This window comes from Camelus ferus, chromosome 29 (genome assembly GCF_009834535.1).
Source record: "Camelus ferus isolate YT-003-E chromosome 29, BCGSAC_Cfer_1.0, whole genome shotgun sequence".
Taxonomy (NCBI): domain Eukaryota; kingdom Metazoa; phylum Chordata; class Mammalia; order Artiodactyla; family Camelidae; genus Camelus; species Camelus ferus.
The window spans coordinates 5,652,776-5,675,003 of record NC_045724.1 but is presented as its reverse complement, the minus strand read 5'-3'; positions in this window follow the sequence as shown (position 1 = coordinate 5,675,003).

The window sequence follows — 22,228 nt, the reverse complement described above, 5'->3', positions numbered from 1 at the left end:
TTTTTAGAACATGACATTAAATAACGATTACTCCAATTGTCTAACAACCTAAAATTGCAGTGAAAAAATAGTCCGATTTTCTTCACTTCAGTGAAGAAATCAATATTGTCAAGAACTTACACAGTGTTTAAAATATGATATGCATTGTTCTGCACATGCTCTCTGAGTTAATACACATAATCAGTATAATACCTCTATGCTTTAGACAAATTATTATCATTTTTTTTTTTACAGATGACAAAATTGAAGCACAGAGAGGTTAAGTATATTGCCTGGGTCACACAGCTAGAAACTGACAAAGGTGAGATTTAAGATCAGTCAGTGTGGTTTCAGAGTTCAGGTTTTTTTCTGGGGGGGGGTAGGGGAGGTAATTAGATTTATTTATTTATTTGTTTATTACTTTTAATGGAGGTACTGGGGATTGAACCCAGGACCTTGCACATGCTAAGCATGTGCTCTACTATTGAGCTGTACCCTCCCCTCTCCAGAGTTCAGGTTCTTCATGAACATACTCTAAGCTGAACCAAAGACACAGAGTCCTAGGGACTACTGATGACTAACACTGCAGAACAGTTACAGAATTGTCCAGAAAGGTAATAGTCTGTCAAGAAGGATATCCCTATTTCTCTTTCCTTCAGTCTTTGAAATCAGTCATCACGCGAGTCCCTTACTCTCAGTCTCTGTCCTTGCTTTCTTGTCCTGGTACTGAAGTTCTCTGCTCGACTCCTGGTTAAGTGCTGAGGACAGGCTGACCCATTTCCTGATGCTGAGGCCCCAGCTGCTGTCCTGAGCAGCACCTATTCCTAGGTTTTGCCCCCTAACTGGATGACTGCTTTGTGTAAAGGGACCTGGCTCCTGCTAGCGGATGCTTCTTGGGAGCATCTCACCTGACATGCACTGAATGCAGCACCTACCACTGAGGGCATCCCCGTAACCCTAACGCTGCTCTCAGAGTGGGCATTTGGGGTTTCACAGCATGGAATCCACCAATGCCATCCACTCTTCTGCCTCCACACATGGACCACATAAGTCTTCATGCTAATCTGCAAGAAGTATGTAGTCTGAATTTTGAAGCAGTCATGCTTTCAAATATTTTCTGTGTTGTGAAACTGTATTTAAGTCCATTTGTTTGATTGCTTTGGAACTATATTTGCTGTATACTAGTATAGTTCAATAAAAGTTGGCCATGGTTTAGGAAAACTTTGCTTAGAGAACATTTTCTGACGTCTTACGCTATTTGGCACATAAATAATGCTTAAAGTGAGATTTCTGTTTTTCCCTTCAAATAGCTCTTGCTATTTATTCTTTCATTTGAATTCACTTCTTCTTATATAACAAATTGCAGAGTTAAAAAATCTTGTTATTTCTACAAAAATATTCTATTAATATTCACGCTATTCATACAGAAAGCAGCTCACCCACAGTGAAATTGCTTTGTGGAGTACATCAGAATATTTTATCATAATTATATTCAGTAAAGAAAAAAGAGAATAGTGAGATTCACGTAAACTGATTTATTTCGTTTGTTGATAATAACATCAGTTATCAGTTCCAGGTTGCTTTATTAGAATAAGACTTATTAGAAGGCATTGACTAACTCAGCATGTGCACCGCATGTGAAAGTGAAAATGCTATTACTAACATGTAAGAGCTTAATATTCTGAACATGCACATCAATCACTGAATGAAGATTAGAATTCACCAGATTTTGCAAATCTGAATCTTTCAATTGCTAATTGAACTTTAATTGGATTTCATTCTAATTTAATTGTTAACACAAATCAAAAATGTTTACTTAAATATGAGTATTCAAGAGATTTGATGGTCAAGTAATAGATTCTACTTAATCTATTAATTAGGCCTAAGTCCCTGGTTTCTAGGGACCAAAATTCTATTCAGACTATAACACTGCTGAATAAATTTGGAAAGTATTTTTTCTAGTCTGGCAGGTGAAATCGTTTTGTTCACTAAAAATAAAAATAAAAAATCAAGAGAAAGTTAAAATTGCACTTGTTTATTCTCTACAACAGTCCCCAAACAAGAATTGAAAACAAAGGGGAACACGTATTTAATTCCCAAACCCTCTTTTTTTTGAAAACATAATCAGTTTTATTTAGGGGGCTATAAAACTTTGTCTAGCTTTTCTCTTTTTCTCCTTTTCAGCCTAGGGATCTGTTCTTGCAATCTTACTAACAAATTCCTAGAAGGTAATTAGCAAATCTTATTGGGTATCCACTTATTCAAGTCAATTTATTTAAAACAATACATTAATAATTTTTATATTTAGATCTTATCCAATCAGCTTTCTTATTTTCCAGAATGTATGCATCCCTCAGTTGTAATGGGTAAACTTACCTAAGAATTTCAAAGTATGCACTATTCCAGCCACAAAATTTCTCCCTTGGAATATACTTTTTGGAATATTAAGACTTCATCAGAAATGTTGGTGCCGAAATTTATAAAGATGATGTTCTAATTAGGAAACAATAATTATATTATTAAGGACAATTAAATTCATAATTTCAACAGCACAGCTCTGAAAACAGCATTTTCCCTATTTTACAGATGAGAAGACTGAGCCTAAACAAAAGGTAAACATGTCTAAGGTTATGAAGTTGATGGTACAAACACGCTGTCCATCCCTGGCCACGTTTCAGAGTAAGTTCCTTTTATTATGTGGAAAAAATAAGCAATAATGTTTCCTTATGAATTATGAACTAGTCCACATAAGTAACAAAAACTACCAATAACTCTGTCATAAGCTGACATTTTCAGTAATGGTGGTTAGTATCGCTGTTTCAGCAGTTTGAGATTTTTTTCCGTTCCTTTTAGTAACTTCCAGTCTCCTGATGCATTATTCAGGTACATACTGCTGGCAGTTTTTATGATCTGTGCCATTTGGGAGGAAAGTGCATAAGCGAGGCAGAAAGGTAGCAGAAGAGTTTAGGAGGCACTTGATATTTCACTGTTGGTTTTGTTCTGAGATTAAGTTTATCAGGATCCACTCCCAACCTCAAATCGAGGCATCAGATGCTCTCAAATCTGCATCACATTACTGACAAGAGCGAGCCTATATACTTAGCCTCCTTCTGTTATCTGTTCACTGAAAACACGATACGTAAACATTTACCTGCCAACTCAGACAGTACTTTTACATCTTTCACTCTTGTTTGTTTAAACAACTCTCAGCATTCAGATTCTGCAAGAGTTAGGTATGGTGTCTGAAGTAGAGCACTTAAAGCTTTGCCAAGTCTAAGGTTTATAACCAGAGCAGACATTCATTTGCCTTGCTTTGAGGAAATCAACTAGAACAACAACAAAAACTATTGTAAAAGTATGCCCCACCCCAGATAACATACAAACATTCAAACCTTAAACAGTTTTGGGGGGAAAAAATGTGTGCCAGATAAAAATTCATAGTCAATTTACGCATACAAAAACTTAACATTGCTCTCTCTCTCTTTTTTTTTTTTTTGAATATCCCAGTCTTTTCTGGAAGCTACCATTCTGCCTACTTGTAAATTACTCAACTCACAATTAGGAATTGAGAGGAAATTGAGTTGGGGTGATTTTTGAGTCATTTCAGTCAAATGAAGATTCCCCCTCCACTATTTACTGGAAAGCACCTGGCCTGAAGTCTTCTTCGGCTGACACCTGCCAAGATGGACAGTTATCGTCTCTGGCTATTTTTCATCAGAAATACACTCCTATTGGAATCTGCAGGAGTCAGAGTCTCCACGTACTATCATGGCATGTGGCAGCCCTGTCCTCATGACAACCAGCTCTCATGTTCCATTTGACTGGATCATCCTTGTCACATCCTGGGACACCTTTTCTAGTCAACCTTTTTGTCTTTATTTGGGGTAAAAAGAAAATGGCTGGCCAGTGGCTTAGGAGCAGACATTTCTGCGAGGCTGCGTCAAGCCTCTGTCTAGGTAACTCACTGGTCGCTGCTCTGTGAGTGCTCTGGGACCGTGCTGGACCCACAGTTTTCATCAGTAGCTTGTTATTCCCTGGATCTCTGGTTGATAAACAGGTCCAAATCCCTCTACTCTAAGTTCCCCAAAATTTACTGGAGGTACTTATCCCAACCCACTGCCCACCTAGGGGTACAATCAAAGAGATGCTTCTCTGGCATAAAAAAGTATGAATCTCTCCTGCTGTTCTCTTGTTGGCCTCCCTCTCCCATCCCAGGGAACTCATGTACTTCCCTGGATGACAGAATGTTAAGAACAGAGGATTTTACCTTCTTACACTTTAGTGTTTATGCCAGGACTTCACTCATGAAGACCCAAAAAGCACTTCCATGCAACTCAAATTGTTATAGCCTGAACTGTGTCCCTGTCCCATACATGTGCTGAAGTCTTACACCCAGGATCTCAGAATATGGCTGAATTTGGAGATAGGGCCTTAAAAGAGGTAACTAAGGTGGAGTGAAGTTGCACAGGTGGCCCCTAATCCTGTCTGACTGGTGTCCTCTTAAAAGAGGAGAATTGGACACAGAGACACCAAGGATGCAGAAGCAGAAAGTAAAGGCCATGCGAGGACACAGCGAGGTGTCCGTCTTCAAGTCAAGGAGGGGCCTCAGGAGGGACCAAACCTGCCAACGCCTTGGTCTTGAACTTCCAGCCTCCAGAACGGTGAGAAAAATACATTTCTATTGTTGAAGCCACCAGGATGTGTTACTTTGTTATGGTCCCACTAGCAAACTAATACACTAATATTTCAGTCTTGTTTTTTTTTTTTTAAATCTACTTTGAACCTGAAAAACAGCACTGACCATCTTTTTTCTTCGAATCTCTGATACATCATTTAAGCCTCCACAAATCTGTAAATTCTTCTAAATAAATTGGAACCAGATTATATACCAGGAAATGGGGAAATATAAGAAAAAAATTATCATTTAATATTTTGCTATTTCAGCACATTATGAGGTTATGTACAATCACATTTTTATAAGTAGAAAACTGCCATTGAATGTCGAGCTATAAACATTAAGCCAAACTCTGTAGCCAAAAAGGAGTATTCAGTTTACAGGACTAAAGTTATAACAGGATGAGAAATTCAACAGGATATTAGTTGTCAATACAAATTTTGGCTACAGATAAAATTTAGTCATAATCTAGAGAACGCCACCTCATTACAAATATAAAAGCATACGCTGTGCTCACACGCCTACCTCTGTAGCATCCCAAATGACACACAAAGTCAGCAGAAGAGTATGAGGCAGCATTCAAATGCAAATCAATATAGGAGGAAGATGCATCTGTGAAGATTAAACACTAGAGGGATAGATTATGCTGAAGACATAGAAATTCAGATTTTTGAAGAAAGTTTCGTACATTATACGATCTCTCTAGTATTCTTCACTGATTATGTTCCCTGCTTCATAACTTTGACTCTCTTACACCATCACATGAACTTCATCTCAAATGAACCATGTCTGGCAACTTTAACAAATCCTGTCTGGTCAGCCTCTATGAACATAGTGCTGATAGGCAGTATGTGACACTGAGTCCTAAAATACAGCTTTGGCATTCATACTGGGTTTTTTTGAATTTTTGAATTTGGGAGCATAGAATAATAAACTCCAAGGAAGCAAGTTACATGTACAAGTGGCCTTGTACCTTGACCAAGGATCGCAGCCATTAAGTAACGATGGACCTCAGTGTAGAGTTGGAGGATATTAAAAAGCAGTCTTTACAAATCCACATATTAGTAACATGGAGGTAATTCTTATTAGGTCGAATATAAGCATTTACAGGGAACACTGCAACATTAATAAATAGCAAGAACAACGATTTTAAAAGAGCAAACTTGATTTTTAAATGTTTTCCCAACAGCAGTGTCTTGCTTTCATCTCATGTTTGATTTAATTACACTCTAAAAATGTGATTTTTCCCAAATGAAACACAAGATCAAATCATTTTCAGTCTAAATGAGTCACTGAGTAACAAAGTGAGACAAAGCAGGTTTTTTTCTGGCTTTTGCTTTTTTAAAATAGAGATAATATATGCTTGGTTTCAAACAGAAGGTTAAAAGGATGGTTTTTAATGATTGAATGCTCCAAGAAAGCTGAGTAATTTTGCATTACTAAACGTGAAAGCAATCTAGGAAATGATGAGCATTGGTATACTGACAATTCTGCTTTTCTGTACAAAAATACTTAATATAGAAATAATGTGATAATATTTCACATAAATCCTTGGTTTTCAATGATCGTAAGATAATTATCATGGATCCAAATGATGTGGCATATAATAAAACTGTCCTATAAGCACTACAACTATAAGTTGATTTTTAAAATCTAAAGAAGCTTGAAACAGATTTAAATTTTCCTAATGATTTATGCAAAAGGTTGAATAGGAAGGGGCCTGCAAATCCTCAGCAAAAAATAATTTTTAAAATTATCTGTGAAAATATTGACACCTTGAAACGACAAAAAGAATTATTTTCAGTGATGCTGGGGACTTAAATTTAGAGACACCTCAGTTCTGTTATCTAATCTAGGGGCTATCCCGTTTCCTACAATCCAGATCCATATTCGTATACATCCCCACATGTATGTACATACATGGTCTTCCATCTCATGTTTGATCACATTAAGCATAAGAAAAAATGGACTAGAAACTACAGATTTGGGTAAAACCATGAATCTAAAGAGGAACCATTACAACGCACTGAGATAAATGTGATGATGGATGACAGCATGGGACCCTGTAGAAGACTGAGGAAGAACATCACGCTTAGACTGAAAGAAAGAAACAAACAAAAAATGCTTAGGAATGGAAGATAAACTGAAAGATATGTGAAGATCAGTAGGAGGTGTTTCGTTAACTCTGGATAGAACTGAAAGAAGACTGGCAGAGGAGTAAATAGCTCTCAGTGGGTCAGAACAATTCATGGATCTCTGAATCATTTGAAAATTTGATGACACACAGCTCTCAACCAGGAACATACTCATAGCAACACACATAAATTTTACATATTGTCAAGGGAATTATAGATCTTATGAAATTCACCCAAAACTCCAGGTTCAGAACCTCTGGATTTCATCAGCATAAATTCATATTATAGAACTTGTAGACAGGTGGGAAAGGGGGCAGTGTCCATATGCTGTTTGGCTTTTTGCAATAATAACTACTCACATTTCTCTTTCTCTTCTCTGGCTTTAAAGCAAACAGAGTAATAAAACATAAGAAGCATATTTAAATGTCAAGTATTTAAATGTCAAGTATTTGCAAATAAAGCTGTTTGGAAAATGAAGCCTGGCTAAGAGGCCACACTTGGACTTCTCAATATTTTCACTGAATTAAACTTAACTACTTGGTCACAGGAAAAACACAGCCTTTCCTAGCATGGAAGGCATAATTTCGTACAATTTTGCACGTGAAAATCTGTACATCTTATTGACAATTACCTCTGGAATAAATCTACTTCTAGAAAGAACTCAGTTGAAAAAAGCTTAGTTCTTCCTTTCAAACTCAGAAATCAGAAACATTCTTGGGAGTCTGGAGAAGATATTCTCTCTGGTACTTTGAAAAGGAGGGAGGTCTTAATTTATGTGCCAATGTAGAAACATTATTAGAAAAATGATATCACCTATCAGAAGCCCCTACCTGCTTTTTTAAAATTTATTTTTTATTTTTGTTTTGGGGGAGATAATTGAAGGGTTTTTTTGTTTGTTTGTTTTTTTGATGGAGGTACTGGGGATTGAACCTAGGACCTTGTGCATGCTAGGCATGCACTCTACAACTGAGCCATACCCTCCCCTCTACCTACTTTCTTAAAGAGTGAACTTGGAAAAGGCAGGCAAGAGAAGGAAGAAAATGAGGAAAAGGAAAAAAAAAAGTTAAGTGTAGTCTTAAGTTTAGTTTTAATTAAAGTTGCTAAATTTAGCACATAAAACTACATGATACTCAGTTAAATATGAAGTTCAAACAACAAATCTATTCTTTGGTGTAAGTATATCACATACAATATTTGGGACTTACTTATTTAAGAAGTAGTATTTTTTTTTTAATTTGACATTCAAATTCAACTGGGTGACCTGCATTTTACCTGGTAGAACTAGTTTAAGAGGTAGATGGTCATAGAAAAACTGGGTACTTGACAGAAAACAAATAACATAATGGGTTATTGACATCAGATGTGAGGCTTAATTTGATCTAAGGCCTTCTGCAGTGGGTAGATTTTCTATCTTGGACCTTTCTTTAAGATGACATTCCTGTTTGCCAGGCCATGTCTTAACAAGGGGGCCTTGCTTAAAAAAGAGCATCTTAGCGAGTTTGACCTCTGGGACATCACTTGTAGTTTAGAAAAGTCAACACTAGAACCCTGAGGAGAAGCTTAATATTAGCATGTCAACTATGTTATGAAAAGAGCTTCTGTTTGGCATCTGTTGCTAGAGTAAATAAAATCTAAAATCCTTTCTAATTCTCAGATTCTGGGATGCAAAACTAGAGAGAATTCCACCAAATTGCTCACTTTAAAATGGGTAATTTCATGCCATGTGAATTCACTTCAATAAATTATTAAACAAAACACTAGATATATTAAAAGTCTTTTTTGGTCCTCATTCCGTGAACGTGGGCAATACGATTGACATTTTCCTCAAATGCCCTTTCCCCAAGAATATCCATAGTATTTGTTTAAATTTTTTTCTTTTTAACTATATGATTTTTAATTCAATTTTTTTATGTGATCTTACTTCTAGCCCCTAAATATTGAAGTTTCTTATTTTTCATCCTTACATTCTCTAATTTTTATATTTTGTCCTTTGGAAATATTTGCCTGATCTATTTTAATTTTAAAAATGTATTTTATAAAAAGATCAATTCTGATATAAGTTAGCTTGGTGTACAATTATTTATAAAGGATATTTCACAAGCTTGTCATTGTCATTATTTGCTCTTTTAAGAAGTTAAGAAAAAGAGAGGCAGTGTCAGCCTGTGTATGGAGTTTTGCAGAAATTTGTGTGGTGTCAATTGAGGATTACAAGGAATACATTAATAGAGAAGCACTGAATATATCTTGATTTGATTAGAGTTAACTCATAGGAGTTTCTAGCTATAAAATGCTTTAAAACATAAAATTTGTGCACTTTGTTTTTTGTATTTAAAATATAGTATTTTGGCCAAGACTGTAATAAAGCAATTTGGTCTTTAAATAAAACAGTAAAAGTTATGCCTTCTGCTTCTATTGGAAGAACTTAGAGATAAATGGCTAGGAGAACTGAGGAACTGCTCTGATGATGGTGAGCCTGATTTGCGAGGCACCATTACTGTGGTGCAGTAGGAACAGAACATTTATCCCATTTTTACAATGCACTGAGAGATTCAAAAGCACTCCTTAAGCTCTCCCTGGTATATAAAGTTGAAAACATTTGCAATGATACACAGCCATCATTAACACCATATCAGACATTAATCACAAGCATCCAGGTAGAAAGAATGCTCTTCCTCCTGGGGTTGGGGTGGGTGGATGGGGTGGTTTGTGTCACTTCTCTTTTTGTCTATAGATCTCCAATAATGCCTTTATATTTGATAATAAGTGCTTGGTTTATTTAAAACATTATGATTACATAAATATTGAAAGCTCCTTTTTTCCCTAAAAATCCTGCTCTTTAAATGAGAAGGCATTTTTAAACAGGCTCACAGGTATTTGCTCCAAGGATTTCTTTCCAGATATATCATCTATTTTTTCACATAAACACTGTAGCCCAGAAAAAACTTCTATTTCATTCTTTAGGGGGGAAAAAATCTCTTCAGGCTTTGGCTGTCACCAACCCTCTCTTCTACTGTCCCAGTTTTAACCCCTCTTCAATACTCCCAGGGCCATTTTTTTCAGGTAACCTAGTTCAGGTGACCCTAGTCTGGAGTGATCTTTTTCCCTCAGGGATTCTATAAGAATATGGCAGACACATTTCTGAGATACTGAATCATAAACTGCCCTGTGATAGTTATTTGGAAATTTTCTTTAGGAAAGTGTTCTATTCGCTTCTGTCTTTTGAAGACAGAAAAAAGAGTTTGTTGAGTATAATTGTGTTAAGGCTATTTTATGACAACCTTTTATCTAACTGATACTATTTTTAGTGGCTGTCGAAGTTGATGACAAAAACCATTTGAATTTCTGCTTCGGTGGTTATTGGTTCTGCCTCAGATGAAAAGATTTGAGGGCAGTCATGAGGAAGTCTCTGGGGTCCTGCCTGCTCCCTGCCCTCTTTTCCTCGGCCATTCCTATGTCAGGATGGTGCAGCGCCCTCAACTCCTGTCAGTGCTTTGAACACCTCCAACTTGTTCTCCTCTCTGGGTCTTTGCATTCAGTTTCCTTTCTATTTAGAATACTCTCCCCGTGACTGTAACCTTCTGATTATGTCTTTTTGTTTGTTTGTTTTATTGCTGAAGTACTTAAAATACAATCTGATTGTCTTTTTTATGGAAATATAATCAGTTACAATGTGTCAATTTCTGGTGTACAGCACAGTGTCCCAGTCATGCGTATACATACATATATTTGTTTTCATATTCTTTTCCATTAAAGGTTATTACAAGATATTGAATATAGTTCCCTGTGATATGCAAGACCATTTTGACAAAATACCAGGAATTTCCAATAATTTATGTTAGAAATTATGCTGTTATTTTTATTTATCAATATGGAAAGTATGTTGTTATAAATGAAATGCTGATGTGATAAGCTTACCCACAACCACAGTCTACTCCTATAGAGGTAAACGTTCTTGAAGAATTCCTGAGTGTAAATATCAACTGTTCTTCCTTCTCTTCAGCTAGGGAAGTTTTGTCATGCATGTTAACCAGGAACTCAGTGCTTATGAACACAGACTCATACTAAGCACAGATGGAACATTGTAATTAATACCCCAAAATGATTTCTGTGTAAACTTTTATTCTCCTCAAGAATAGTTTTATTATTTTTCTATCAAGTTATCCACTTCATAATTATTGTAAAAAATGTTTTGATAATGACAGTGTGCTTCTTTTTAAATAATGATATTCTGTTTTCAATATATACATATATACTGAAATATTTAAGATAAAAAAAATCCACTTCAATTCTCCACATTATTTTGTTGAATATATTTCATTGATCAACTCAACTCTACATTTTCTCTAGCACCAAACCACAAAGAATTTTTCTAAGCAAGTGTTTTATCAAAGCAAAATTTTTAGAAAAAAATAGTTGTTTGTATTTTTAAATCAATTATTTGCCAGTGTAATAAGATTCTTGCTAAAAGTTTTTTTCTAATTTGTCAAAAACTTAGCTTTTAAAGTGTTCAGAAATTTATTTTCATTAGTATGTGCATGTAAAAGAAGGAAAATTTAAAACAAAAATGGGGACAAATTTTAATTAGAAGAGCAGAGGAAGAAGTAAATAAAATAATGAGTTCTTCAATTTAGTATGAGAAATTTGGCTCAATTTTTAATACAGCTTTTCTGTACATGAATCAGGAACAGAGAAAATGCTGATGTCATTTTTCCTGATATCTTGATTTAAAGTCAAGGTAAAGCAATTATTGACATAAAAATGTTTGTTCTAATGTAATTTCTAACTTATTATAATTTTTCCTTTACCAAAATTGTTGATACCCAAATGTTTAAATTTTCTATCTTTAGTCTATGGTAATAAATATACATTTAGAGATGGGAGATAGAAAGTTTTTCCTTTGGCAGGAACTAAGGTGTTTAAAACTGGGGAAAGCCTTCAGATTTTAAACTCTTCCTTCAAGAGAAAGTGAGAAAAAAATGAAAAACTTCGAGTCAGAAATAAAGCTTTCCACCAAGCTGCATGGCTCTTGCCAAGAAATATCTGTGAAAAATCTGAAGTGTACACTATAAATTGTTATCAAAGGAAAAAGTTTTGACGGCACTATCATCAGAATTTCCTCTACTACTCTGGACAGAAAAATTAGCACTTTGCCAGTTTCATTTTTAGTTTTCTTATGTGTATCCCTTAATTCATATAAATAACTTGTTGGGCAAGACATTGTAGCTTTCATTTCCTAGAGTCTTCCTCTCATTTTAAAGCTAAGCTGTGCATGAAATTCTAATTAGTATATTTCAGATTTTACAGTATACTCTGACAAGCTGTATCTATATTACAGGAAAAACTGAAAAAATATGTTTTTAAGAAGTACATATTCTATAAAAGCTGTAACTTCTCATGGTTTCCTTATATTTTCTCCAATAAATAAAATTAAATTTCTGGAAGTATTATTTAAAAAGTATAACCATTCATATTTTTTTGATAAAATGAGGAGAGTAAAATACATCAGCATCATAAGGTCATTTTTCATTCCAAAAAGTAATGCTATATATTTTGAATAGATTTCTGTTTATATAAATTTTAATCCCGTTAAATAGAAAATAAATTACACTTCCAGGAATATAGAATAAAGTATATATATAAACAGATACACATCTTACACCCTTATTCAGAATTTATTGTTGCACCAAGCATCCATTTTTTTAAATAGCCTGCTGGTTTTTAAGTCCTAGACTGAGAAACTGAATAACTAAGATTTCGGAATATCACTTAAAGACGCAACTACTTTAGTGAAAGAATTTAAAATATTTAAGTTGCTGCCAAAGTTTATATTTTTATATAATCACAAATATTCTCCCAAATACAGAAAAGGACCACCACAAACTAGCTAAGGAAGAGAAACTAATAACTGTTTCTTATGATGCTGCTGGAGATTGTAGCAGTAGAGAAAGGCCTTGCAGTTAATAATTTACCTCTTCAGTGCAGCCTGAGTCCTGTCTGCTGTCCGCTTATAATACGAGTCAACAGTAGAGAAAGCAGCACTGGAAAATTAAGGAGTAAACCTGCAGCCATTCTTCAACTCTTGACACGTAGGTGGAATGGGAAAACGGTGGCTTCAGCCACCAGTGAGTTTGAAAAATATACTTAGCCATGACTGAGAACTGATATTATCATGATAAAGAGTAAATAAAGGGGAGATAAAATGGGACTTGGTAGAAAGGCTACTAAAAGATACTCAGTCACTAAAAGAAAAAGTCAGTTCTCAGATTCTGAAGCCACAAAAATACCTCTGAGCCAAAGTCAAAAATACAATTTTTCATAGTCTAATTTTCCATGGGTCCCATGAAATCTGGTGCATTCATAAATTTCAATTATAAATTTTTCTCAACTTTTAGAATAATTATTTAACATCGATTTTCCTATGCTACCTTTAACTTTTTATAACAGAATTAAACATTTTATATTAACAAACAAAGGAAACCTTGCTACATATTCCTAATTTGCAACACTTGATAATAAAATTCTCTATTGTCCTGAATTTAAAATGTTACAAAGCATTTTAATAAATAAGAGTCCCCTTTCCCCCATGAGGTTTTAAGGCAATGACCTACATTTGCAGATCTTATTTCCCATCCGACATTTGCTCTATTAAGACATATTTATGGACTGCCTATTCCATACCAAGCACTCTGATAGGCTTTGTTGGTATAATTTCTTCAAGAGGGAGACTTACTTATACTATAGCTTGAAAGACAGGTAAGTACCCAGCAATGGTTGTCAGGAGGATAGCAGCCGTTCCCCACTGCAGTGTCGTCTCTATCAGAGAATCAGATTTATTTTCTCCTTCCACTCCTCTACCTCTCCTCCTGTCCCTCCTCTTTTGGCTGCAAAATCTCCTTCCTCTCCTGTTTTTCCTCTTGTCTCCTCCCCATTTCCCTCCTCTTCCTTCTCCTCCTGTTTGTGGTTTTCATTAGGATACAAGCTCAATAAAATTAGGGACTATTTTTAATTTTTTTCTGACGTAGTTAGAAAAAGTTCTGAGATGTTAGATAGAGCCAGATATTGATTAGTAATATATAAAAAACAAAATAATTAGTTGTCATTTTAATTACATTAGTTGCATGCCTATCAAATACTAATAGCATACTATGAAGGAATCTAGTCTCTGGATTTTGACAAGAGTATTTTAAGCTAAAAGAAAGACAAATATCACATGATATCACTTATATGTGGAATCTTTAAAAAATGACACAAATAAACTTATTTACAAAACAAAAACTGACTCACAGACATAGAAAACAAACGTAGGGTTCCCAAAGGGGAAAGTGTGGGAAAGTGATAAATTAGGAGTCTGAGATTTGCAGATACTGATGACTATATATAAAATAAATAAACAACAAGGTCCTACTGTTTAGCATAGGGAATTACATTCAGTATCTTGTAATAACCTACAATGATAAAGAATATGAAAAACAATACATATGTAACTGAATCATTGTGCTATACACCAGAAACTAATAAAACATTGTAAATCAACTATACAATAAAAAAATTTAAGAAGTTTATATTGGAAAGGCAAAAAAAAATTTTTTTAATAAAAGAAATACAAAATCAAATTGTGTGTGAGTGTGTTTCTCCCTTTAGAGACCTCTGGCTTGGTGAGGTCATTTCCTTCACCTTGCTACCTGCTCAAAGAGACTCATGAAATTATAGCACCAGGTGTCCTCAGGGGACTCTCTTCACATTTATTTCAGTATATTTTTAGGACTTCAATTCCCTCTCTCACTCTCTCAATCTTGTTCTCACTCTCTTTTTGTATTTTGTGTGGTTTGATTGTTTTTCTTGGTTTTGTTTATTTAGTGGTTAGCAATGTATAAACAGCATGTTTTAAACAGATCTAGTTGTTTTATAGTGAAATAGCTCTACAGAATATTTGGAATATTTAGTTCACCAAAATGAAAAGCTGAGTCTTTGTGAATGTGACCTTATTTGGAAATAAGGTGGACGGGGGGGCCTAATCCAATATGACTGATGCTCAGATAAGAAGGGAAGAGACACAGTCTCAGATGCAGGATGGTATGTGAAGACACAGGCGGAGATGGGAGTGATGTGCCCACGAGCCAAGAAAGGTCAATGATAGCCTGCAACGTCAGAAGCTAAGAGAAAGACATACAACAGTTTTTTCTTAGAGACTTTGGAGAGATCAAATCCCTGACTTCAGATTTCTATCCTCCAAGACTGTGAGAGAACAAATTTCTGTTGTTTTAAGCCACCAAATTTTTGGCATATGTTTTCACTATCCTAGGAAAACTAATTGAGCCAGGCTCCAATATTTCAGTTAACTAAAATAGAGTGAAAACATCCAAATTGGAAAATCAAGATGTCTGTCTACTCATATATTTAATCTACAGCTGGTGGGTATGCAAAAAAGAATTAGTGAACTTGAGATTGCTCTCCTTATAAAGGCCTGCTTACAAGATTGGCTCTGGTCTGGCCTTAGGGAACTTGGCTCTTGGAGTGTTCCCAGGAAACATTTAACTGATGAATGTGGCTCACTCTGCTTATTCTGTTTTTGTAAACCACGTGGTTAACGGGAAATATATGTTTTTTTCGAACACCTGCTTTCCTCTGGAAATCGGGAAATTTGGTCCCTGCTAGATAGAGGATGCCTATGTGATCAGGCTCAAATGGTATAATGGAAAGAAGATATTTGTGATCATAAAAACTTGGGGTTGAATCTTGTCTCTAACAGTTCCTAGCTGAATAAAGTTGCTAAATTTTTAACTTTTTGAAATATCATTTTTTCTAAAATATCAAATCATATCACTTTTTCCTAAAATATCAAGTAATATTATTATCAAATAATAATAATAATGCATTATTGCATAATGTTTTGTGGCATCAATAAATTTGTGCATGGTCCTTAGCGCAGTGCATTCCAAATACCTGATGCTTAATACAGGTTACAGTCATCATGCCATGGTTTGATTCTCAAGCTCAAAGGGTAGTAGACATACTGTCCAATGGCAACCAATTAAGTATGGAGGGCAAATATACTTTTATCAAGTTTCAGAGCTTAAAAAGATGTGGACATGATTACATACATACATTTATATTTATATACTACATATAGTACACTACATATGTACCATATAGAATGTATACTGTACTTGTATCTAGTATGTGTTATAGTGTGTGCATATATGTACTAAACTTTTTATTTAGTGTGTATATATATACATAAACACTATATATAGAGTACATATATACATTTATTTAGTATATATATAACGTAGCATATAGTATACACATACATAGGATATATATACACACACATATAATATACACATATATAGGAGGTGTATATGCATATACATATGCTAAACAGTGTTTAGTGAATATAGGCAGTTCATACACTCTAAAATGTGTGTGTGTGTGTCACTCAAAGGAGGAAAAAGGAAAATCGATTTGTCTCCTGCTGTTGCAACATCTTAGAAACAGTAAGCTTTCAGCGATTAAAATAGTTTTTAAGAATCCTCCCGCAACACAATTCTAAAGCAGCAAAATTCAAAGAATTTTCTCATCTTTGACCCAAGCCCTGAATAGCAAGAGCGAAACATCACCCTCACACTGAGCGTAGCCCTGCCTAATGTGTATCACGTGCGGCTGTAAACTTCCCCCTTGCCCAGCCCATAGCTGAGCAGCCTCTAGCCAGGCTCTGAAAATGGCAAATTGAGTTTCGCCTTCTGTCTCTGTGGCGCTACCAGGGAGTATCCATTGATGCCGATTGTCACGATTTCTGTGCAACCCAAGCCAAGACGGCAACGTGTCTTCAAAATATTTAATACATTGAGTTAAAAAGATTTCATAAATGCATTCACTAAATGAATGCTTATTCTCCGTTCAGAAACTATTAAATAAGAAGTTAATATAGTCACTAGAAATGAAACTCTAATTATATATTTACATTTCAGTAAGGACATTCTGTCTCTTCGAATGGCTATTTAAAAAAAAAATCAGACAATATCTGCTTTCACAAAGCTTTCCCATAAAATGTTATTGGATATGTAAAGAAAATGTATTACCCTTGGGGTTTTTCTTTGGATGGAAATTTTTTGCTCTTACTAGCAGCAATTCCTTTAAGATTTTCATCCCAAAATTACCTCTAAAGACTTGTACAGATTGCACTGCAGGCGATTAAGTCTCTGAGAATATAAACATGTTTTGAAATATTGCAAAACAAGTAGAACTCTAAACAGCAATAAAACACCACAGTTAAAAAATGTACTGACTTATGGCCTTTTGCACTGGAAAGATAGATTTTATACTATGCTCCCCAAATTACCAAGTTAATTCCTTTTGCTTTTGAGGGATCAATTCAGTGAGACACAAGTTTAAGTAGATGCAAGTTTTAGGCTAACACATACATTCTCATCCAAGGCATAGTAAATGCATAGGCCATACATTCTGAAAGCTTAATTCTACAGGAGATCAAGGAAATAATTTAAAGTTAAATTATATACTATAATAAAAACTAAACTGCTTGATAAATGTCCATACCCAGTCACCCAAAAAAAAAAAAAAAATCAGTGGTAACTTTAAGTAAGCAGGACTTGATGGCAGTGTCTTTAATGGTACAACCCATCTGGAAATACGTCTGGCTATTTTGGTTTGCCATTGCCATTTGCAAAAGCTAAGGACAAAATTGTTAATACCGCACCTCTTCCTTTTTTTCGTTTTACAAACATGTGCTTGTAACTCCCATTTTAGGTTTGAGAGTTATTCATATTGTATACATTTATGAAATGTACATTTCATATGATTATTGATTTTTGAAAAGTGATGTTATATGAAAAGTACTGATAAGGAAATTTGTTTGTTTTAAGCTGTCAAAGGCAGATTTCTAGCATTGAGATAATAGGACTATTATCCAGAATGAATCAGTTTTCTTGATGTCTCCCAAGTATGCTACCAGTTAGCAAAAAAGATGGGTTTATACATAAGGAAACCAATCTTTGGAAAAGAACAAGTATAAAACTGTCCACTTCAAAAATTAAAAATATTGCTATCAAAATAATAACAATATATTTGATTATGTATCTATATATGCTTATGTATGCATAATATATAAGTGAAATGATTGACAGCAATGATATAAGGGACAGGTGGGAGGAATTAAGGTTATTTGAACATTATAAGATATTCACACTACCCATGAAGTGATGCAGTGTTATTTGAAAATAGACCTGGATATTTCTACTAAGGAAACCACAAAAAAAAAAAAAAAAAAAGTTGAAAAAGAAGCATAACAAATATGCTAAGAAAGGAGGAAAAAATGAATTGTATAAAATGCTAAATTAAAATCATAAAAGACAGAAAAAAGGTGGAAAATAAAAATGGAAACAGTGAATTAGCGCAGTAAGTGGAAAACCATAACACACATGGTCAATGTTAGTCCAACTACATTAATAATCACTTTGAATGTCAATGATCTAAATAAATCAATTAAATGACAGAGTTTATTAGAGTGAACCAAAAACCAAGACCCAATTGTATATTGTCTATAAGAAAGTCACTTTAAACATAAGACATATATGGATTAAAAGTAAATGGATAGAGAAAAATATGCCATGTTAACAATAATCATTAAAAGGCAAGAGTAGCTATAATAATTTCAGAGCAGACTTCAAAAGGAGGAAAATTATCAGGCATAAAGAAGGGCATTACATAATGATAAAGGGGTCAATTCTCCAGGAAAACATAACAATTCTTAACATGTATGTGCCTGACCACAGAGCATTATGCTATGTGAGGCAAAAACCAATAGAACTGCAAGGAGAAATAGGTGAAGCCACTATAACAGTTGGAGACTTTAACATTCTTCTCTCAGAAATGGACAGATCTAGCAGACAGAAAATCAGCAAGGACATAGTTGAACTCAAAAACACCATCAATCCACTGGCTATAAAGGACATCTGTAGACTACTTCATCAACAACAGCAGAATGCACATTCTTCTTAAGCTTAAGTGGGAGAGTCACCAAAATGGATCATATTCTGGGCCATAAAACACATCTTAACAAAGTTAAAAGAATAGAAATCATACAGTGTTTACTCTCAGACAACAGCAGTATTAAACTAGAAATCAATAAAAGAAAGTCAACAGGAAAATACCAAAATACATGGAGATTAAACAATGCACTTCTATACAATAACTCACGGGTCAAAGAAGAAATCTTCAGAATAATTAAAAATATTTTTAACAAAATGAAAATATCAATTGTAATCAATGTACCACTCTGGTGTGGGAATATTAGCAATGAGGAAGGCTATGTGTGTGTTTGGGGATGAGGGGTATATGGAAAATTGCTTTACCTTCTCCTCAACTTTGCTGTGAACCTTAAACTGCTCTAAAAAAAAACAGTCTTAATATATTTAGTCCTAATATTTGGCCATGGATTACCATAGAAATTAGAGCTTTCTTTTCAATACTAAAAAAGACTCCATGTAACATAGGAGGCATTTTACAGTGAAATAACACAGTGTATTGAATAATCTTAACCATTTTTTCACATGTTGTATGACTCTCAGAAGGTACCTAAAGATGTAAGGTCCTCATGTTTCTCAGATGTAAATGTAACTACCTACCCATAAACTGTAAGGATTAAAGGAGATGACATAGGGAAATAACACTAAGCTTCCATAGGCTAGCCTTTCAAAAAATACATGTTTTTGCTGTGTTATTTCCCTGAGTAATTTGATACACTATATTATTTGGATTTTTTAAATGTTGATTTTACAAATTGCTTTTTGATGCTGAATAGCTAAAGTCTCATCCAGATGTCTAGTCACCATTCATTTCACTATTTGCCAGGAAATACCATGGCAAAGGAATTAAAGTCAATTGAAAAGATATTTACTTTCTTAATATATATATTATAAAAAGTCATTACCACATTACACATTTATGGATTTGGATAAACCTTAAAATGTATTTCACAACACTTAGAATACAACGTTAATATTCTTTTCCCATAAATATGTTCTGTCTTGCTCTTTGCTGTTCCTTAGAAAAACCAGATAACCAAAGTGGTGACAGAAATAGATTCCTAATGCATAAAGGGTTTCTTTTCACTTTAATTGCTGCATGACATTTGAGTTTACAGGCAATATGTATCTTTAATCTGAATAGCACAGCCTTTCACTTGCATAAGTTAAATGCTCAAAAAATGAACAACCTCACATTTACGAAAACCTAAACTGGGGAGAGAAGCTCAAAGCTCAACCATTCATCTTGATAATAGCCCAGAAGTCAATTGAATTTCTTTTCCAAAGAAGAACTGAGTCATACTGAGCTATTTTCAGTAAATTTTATGTTTGTTCATTCAAGTCAAGGGAATTATTTATGTAGTACAAGCATGTGCTAAAAATATTTAGTTGAGAGAATATTAGAATTACTTGATATTTTTACATAGCTTAGTAACCTTTAAGGAAAATATTTTTATCCTTGAAAAATTTTCCAGCATCGATCATACGTCTGCATACATCACAATAAAAACTACTTCCATTTTGTTGCTTTTGTTTATAAATTTAGAGCTGATTAATGTTGACAATTTGCTATATTTTCTCCATTCTTATCAATATATTTGATAATATATATATTTTTTAATGAGTGATATGATGTTTTCATTGGGTTTTATTCAGGCAAAGGCTAACTTTAAAATGAGGTATAGTGAGTGAGTATCAAATGGAAGGTTTCCTAAAAGAGACCATCTTCAAAGCTGTTAATCATGAAACAGAAGCAATGAGACTCAGAAGAGCAGCAGCGTCCTCTTTGATTCGTTCCGTTTGTAAAGTCTGAATTACTGAACAGCAGTGAATCATTCTGCCTACTTCTTTCCAAGTTACAAGTTCAGCAAGTACTTTAAGCCTTGGTGATGAAGTTGTATTGAAAGAACAGGTTATGAGATTGTTGGAGCCCTGCATAATGTTTAATGCAGTGCACAAATATTTGGCAGCCACTTCCATATGTGACAACGTACAGCAAGATACATATTTGACCCTTCAGAGTGTATAGTCACTATAAATAGAATGAAAATGGATATCCTTCACAAAAAATGAAGACTGGCAGAGAATTATAATGGTTTGAGCATCTACTGCGTCATAGTCCTTTAAATTTCAAATCTACTTTTTACAATATTATACTGTTATCCTGATCTTTCTGTTTAGAAAATATTGACTGAGAGAAATTTTTAAAAGTCCCAAATTGATTTGTTTCTTGGGTTGAAATTTGAATCTACAATTCCCTCATGTCATATTAATATATTGTATATTGGTTCGATCACAGATAAATTCAATCAAACAAGAAATTTTGTTTTAATTTTTCAGAAGTTGCCCCATTTCCCATGTTGCTGCAAATGGTATTTCATTCTTTTAATGTCTGAGTAATATTCCAGTGTGTGTGTGTGTGTGTGTGTGTGTGTGTGTGTGTGTATACACAGGGAATCCCATATAGGATTAACTTGAAGAGGATCATACCAAAATGCATTGTAATAAAAATGACAAAAGTCAAATATAAAGAGAGACTATTAAAAGCAACAGGGGAAAAGCAATAAAGAACATACAAGGGAACTCCCATAAGACTATCAGCTGATTTTTCAGCAGAAACTCTGCAGGCCAGAAGGGTGTGGCACAATATATTTAAAGTGATGGAAGGGAAAAATCTACAACCCACAATACTCTATGCAGCAAGGCTCTAGTTCAGATTTGATGGAGAAAATAAAAGCTTTGCAGGCAAGCAAAAGCTAAAAGAATTCAGCACCACCAAGTCAGCTTTATAACAAATGCTAAAGGAACTTCTCTAGATGGAAAAGAAAAGGCCACATCTAGAAACAAGAAAAGCATGAAATGGAAAACCTCAACAGTCAAGGCAAACATACAGTAATGGTAAAAAAAATCATCCATTTATGCAAACTAGTAGGGAGATTAAAAGACAAAAATAGTAAAATCATCTGTATCCACAGCAAGCAGTTAAAGGATACACAAAACAATTAGATATAAAATATGGTATCTCAACGGTTGACTTTGATGGCAGCCATATAGATACCCCATATGACCATTCATAGTAATATAATTGAGATGCATTATGTCATTGTATATATCAAGTTTATTCCTTTCATTGTCTCGTAATATTTTCTTATGTAAATATTCTTTAATTTTCCTTCACTATTCTCATGTTGACACAAATCTGGGTTGCTTCCAGTTTGGGGATATTATGAATTCAACCCCTGTGAAAATTCTTGTGTAAGTATTTTTGTGAACATACAGTTTCATTATGCTTAGCCACATACTCAGGAGCAGAAACACTGGGTGGTAGGGTGATTGCCTTGGTTTATAATAAACTGTCAAAGCTCCCACATCATTTTACTAGATGCCCACCAGCA